General features: G+C 37.5%; 1 pseudogene; it reads left to right on the top strand.

The window, feature by feature from the left end:
- Positions 1-2222: 2222 nt before the first annotated feature.
- LOC142176691 (glucan endo-1,3-beta-glucosidase-like) lies at positions 2223-3597 on the top strand (annotated as a pseudogene).
- The last annotated feature ends 1957 nt before the right edge of the window (positions 3598-5554 follow it).

Genomic DNA, 5554 nt, shown 5'->3' with positions numbered 1-5554 from the left:
CTATTTGGAAACGATATACAAACTCTCTTAGCATCTCGTTCTCTTTTTGCTTTACCTTGAAGAGGTCCGACTTCCTAGTTTTGGCCTTTATGGCTCCGGCGTGTGCTTTTACAAAAGCATCTGCAAGCACGACAAAATAATCGATAGAGTTATATGGTAAATTATGATATCATATCATTGCTCCCTTTGATAGGGTTTTCCCGAATATCTTTAGTAATACAGATTCGATCTCGTCATCCTCTAGATTATTCCTTTTAATGGCACACATGTAAGAGGTGACATGCTCGTTGGGGTCGGTCGTTCCGTTATACTTAGGAATCTAGGGCATGCGGAACTTCTTGGGGATCAGTTTGGGAGCTGCGCTTGGGGGGAAAGACTTTTGTACAAATTTTTTGGAATCCAAACCATTCAGTATTGGTGGCGCCTCCGGGATCTGATCAACCCTGGAGTTATAGGTTTCCACTTTCTTGTCGTTTACTTCGATCTTCTTTTCCCCTAACTCTATCCGCTTTGTCAGTTCCTCGAGCATCTTTATAATTTCGAGGTTAGTCCCCGATTCTTGTTCATATGACCTTACCACAGCTGGCCCCGTTCTGTTGGTGACTTCTTGGGGTGGACCGGGCTCGGCCCTACTCGGTGCCTGGGTTTGGCTCTGCAACTGAGCTATCGCCACCTGTTGAGCTTGCAGCATTTCGAAGATCATATGCAGGTTGATCCCGTCTTCTCTAATATTTTGGGTATTTCGAACTGCAGATGGGATTCCACCATTGATGTTATTTTCGGGACCAGAATGTTGGTTCACTTCGATGGCCACATGTGAATTAACATCAATCGGATCTACGGCCCGAATTTCAACGGGGTCAGCATGTGGCCTTCCATCCCCGGGCATTTCGTTGTTATTCTCCCCTTGATGGCCAGATTCATTGTCGATATGTAGGGGTATTAATAGAGAGTTCGTAATTTTTAACCTGAAATCAAAGATACCTCCAAGAGCAAATGTAAAATGATGTGTTTTACAAAGATTTGTATCATATAACCACTATTATCGACCCACGTTGGGCGCCAAACTGTTTACCCGAAAAATAGATGACAATTGAATTTTACGCGGTTCTAAGGATATGTAGCATAATTCGGTACAAATTGAGAAAATATATAAATGAATATCGAAGTAGAGTGTAAAAGAAATGGATGCAAACCGAATGAATGAATTAGCCTTAGCCTTCAAGTTTTATCACCCTCAAACTGAATGGAGAGTAACTGATAGAAGAATAATATGACTAAATATCAAAACCAGAAAAAGATAGTATATTCCCTTATGTTCTATGAATCTGAATCAAGTTGCCTTATAAATAATCAGACCTCCCTTTATATAGGGGGGGGGGGACTTATTCATAATATAATTTTTAAATACAACATGGAATCCCATGATAGATTAATTAATTGACCTCTCATTGATATGTGCCGTGATTTACAGCGAGATTCTCGCCCAATTGCAGATATTCCGGCTTTCTGTTTTTTGGGTCGATAAGCTTTCCACGATCGAGATCGATCTCGGCCTCGATTGGTCGCTATTTAGCCCGATCTCGATTTTGGCCGATCTCGATCTTTACCGGTCTCAAACTTGCTCGACCTTGATCTTAGCCGATCTCGATCTTGCCCGGTCTCTATTTTGCTCGACCTCTGGATCTCGAGATCGGTAACCTAACTTCGCATCATGGCTTGATATTACACGAAATTGAACCTTGGTAAATCATGTTCCAATCTCGATTATTCATTCGGAGGGCAAACTCGATTTTTATCGTATACAAAGTGAAATGTTGCAAACTATTATAGAAATTAAAGAACATAAACTATGCAACCAGAATTATTAGTGCGTAATAGGCTAATAGTCAATAGTTGCTAACTCTGCTCAAAAGGTTTTACCAGATCATAGGAGTGAAAGATATATATATATATATATTTGCATTAAGTCGAATTAAGCATCATTCAAAATTCAGGCTCCTTTATCTATGGTCAAAATTGATATTTGCATTAAGTCGAATTAAGCATCATTCAAAATTCAGGCTCCTTTATCTATGGTCAAAATTGAATTTCTATTTTAGTTTTCAAGAGTCCGAATTGACGATTTGTTTTTTTCGGAGTCGATTTGACATTGAAATTGCAGAAATTAGGACTATCACCTCCCACATTTTTGCTTTTTAGTACCACGTCCTTGGCTGCGTCACAAAATTTGCAGACCCTGTTTTCTACCTCTCAGCACACCACTCTGCTTACAATTAACAGTTCTCATTAATTACAAAAATTCACTCAATTCTTTTGTTTTGTTCACTTAAGGTTTAATTTCATGGCTAAACTCTGTTACCTCCACATTCTCTTTTTCTTTATCTTCCTCCTTTTCTGTAACGGCTCCTTAGCGGACTATTTCATTGGCGTGAACTACTGATCGTCGCCGACAACCTCCTGCCGCCGACCCAAGTCACCGCCTTCATCAGGGACCAAACCACCATTAACAAAATTAAAATTTTCGACGCAAACCCAGAAATCATCCACGCATTCGCTAACACTGGCATTTGGCTCACAATCACGGTTCCAAATGGCAACATTTTATCAGTTTCTAAATCCGCTGGTGCAACAACATGGGTCAATGAAAATGTTGTTCCTTATTATCCACACACGAAAATAGATCGCATTTGCGTTGGAAATGAGGTCATAGCCACTAGTGACAAAAATCTCATCGCTCATTTAGTCCCCGCCATGAAAGCAATTCACGAAGCTCTATTACAAGCTGGAATTAATGATATCCAGGTGTGAACACCACATTCATTGGGAATCATGTCCCGCTCCGAACCTCCAAGTTCGGGTCGGTCCAGACGCGGGTACGATCGGGTTATATTTGCCCCAATGCTAGAATTTCACCGTGAAACCAAATCACCCTTCATGATTTGTCCGTACCCATATTTTGGGTTTAACGATAAAGCCCTAGATTATGCCCTGTTTAAACCAAACGTTGGGGTTTACGACGAAGTTACGGGGATGAATTATACAAATATGTTTGATGCACAGATTGATGCTGTGTATTCGGCGATGAAGTTATTGAGTTATGATGACGTGGATATCGTTGTGGCGGAAACGGGTTGGCCTTCTGCGGGTGACCCGAACCAACCGGGTGTGAGTTTGGAGAATGCTGTTTCGTACAATGTGAATCTCCCGAGGCATGTTAACTCCGGTGTGGGAACGCCGTTGATGCCTAACAGGACGTTTGAGACTTACGTTTTCTCCCTGTTCAATGAGGACCTTAAGCCTAGCACTTCGGAGCGTAACTTCGGGTTGTTTCGACCCGACTTCAGCCCCGTTTACGATGTGGGAGTTCTGCGTAATACACAGGTATTTTTCGAAAATTTGGATAATCCTCAAGGTTAAATATGTCAATAGGTTTTCTCTTTTTCTGCAGAGGTCAGTTTAATGACGAAACTATCCTGTTAGTATAGTATGACTTGAAGATATTTGCTGTTGCTAGTGTTAAGGGTATAATTGTCTTTCACTACAATGATTATTGATCCGAGAAATCTCCCACGCTTTCTCATAGGAGCAGTTTGATCTTTCCGATTCTTGATGACAAAGTATTGTGTACTGGCCATTAAAAATATTTGCATTAAATCATAGTACTCAATTTATTCCGGTTTATACGAACTTATTCTCTTTTTAGTCGGTTACAAAAAGAATAATCTTTTTAAAATTTAAATACAATTTAATTTAAACTTATAATTATATCTTTGATTAGAAGTTTTTATAACCATACTAATATTCTTACCCCCTTTTTTACTTGTTCGGGACTACAAATTCCAAAAATCTTCACTTTTTCTTAAACTCCGTGCCCAGTCAAACATGTTCACATAAATTGGAACGGATGAAATAGTACTTATATATTTACATATTTAAGTATAATTATAAAAGGTATATATATAGATTCACTAAAAGACTTATAGTCTGTTTGGCCAAGCTTCTCAAAAGGCTAGAAGTGTTTTTTTCTTCTTTTTCAAAAGCATTTTTTTCTAAGTTGAGGTGTTTGGCCAAGTTTTTTTTGGGGAAAAAATGCTTTTGGGAAGAAGCGGAAGCAATTTCTGAGAAACAAAAAAAAACTTCTTTTCAAAAGTAGAAGCAAAAGTAGTTTTGACTTTTCTTCTTACCAAAAATACCCTTAACAAAATATAGTATATACTAAAATAACTGTCAAACCTAATACTTAGGATATTAAGGTATAAATATTTCTTATATTTCTAGGATAACTTTTTAATATATAATGACTTTAGGGGTGAATATTTTTATATTTGTTGAATGATTTTTAATATATTTAACTTATATTAAAATAATTAAGTACTTTTAAATTTTATTTTCATATTGTACTTAAATAAAATAAAAAAATTTAATTATTGCATGTAATAACAAATATTTGAGATTATTTATTTAATCATAATATTAACTATTAAGTAAATCTATTTATGTCCTTATTCGTAATTTGATACTTAAAAGTACTTTTTGAAAAGTTTGGCCAAACACAAATTATTGCTCAAAAGTGCTTTTCAGAGTGATTAGTTAAACACAAACTGCTTTTCTCCAAAAGTATCTTTTTCAAAAGCATTTCTCAAAATAAGCTGATTTCTCCAGCTTGGCCAAACAGACTATTAATAGATGTTGTATAACTACTCACTTAAAATTCTAAATTCAGACTTCTCCGCCAGCTATGGCACCGGAAGTGTATAAGAAATGGTGTGTACCGAGGACAGATGTTAGTGATCCGGCTTTGCAATCGAATATAGATTTCGTGTGTAGTTGGGGAGTAGATTGTACGGCCATACAAAATGGTGGTGTTTACCCAAAAACAGATAGAGTTGAATTTGTACGTAGTTCTAAGGATATGTGGTATAACTTAACACAAGTTGTAAGGATAAATAGAAAGTATCAAATACGGATCGTAAAGAATGAAAATTACACAAGGTTGGAAAGAAGATGATTTAAGGACTAAGCAAGATGAATCAATCTATGAAGCCAAAAAGAATAATCCTTCAATATAGGAGTGTATGGTATTTTAGTTATAATGTAAGCAAAAACTGTCCTTTTACAGAAGTGTAGCCATCCTCTTTATAGTGGAGGATCCTACTTTAGATATAATTAAAAATACATAGTGGAGAACCCATGATAAATCAGTTTTTTCCTAATTCCCGTCGAGATTCTCTCCCTTAATGTGGTTGCAACGACTCTTGTTTGTGAGCTCGAACTTGATTGGACTCTGTGCTGGTCGGTATATATGAGAATTTGAGCTCAATGCCGACTCGGGGTCTGGTAATGACTCGGGCTCGGTATCGGTTGATCTTTGCCCCTTAAGATCGATTCCATAACATCTCATCATAGTTCGGTTCGTACCCTGGCTCGATAATAACTTCGAACTCGGTGTTTGAATTGTACCTGAAATCTGAAGCTCGTCCATACCATCTTCGGAATCCATCTCGATATTACGAAGTCTTCCTTTAGTCTATTTTGATCCCATCTCGATCAA

This window comes from Nicotiana tabacum, chromosome 22, assembly GCF_000715075.1.
Source record: "Nicotiana tabacum cultivar K326 chromosome 22, ASM71507v2, whole genome shotgun sequence".
Classification (NCBI taxonomy): domain Eukaryota; kingdom Viridiplantae; phylum Streptophyta; class Magnoliopsida; order Solanales; family Solanaceae; genus Nicotiana; species Nicotiana tabacum.
This window is presented reverse-complemented; position numbering and strand designations above follow the sequence as displayed.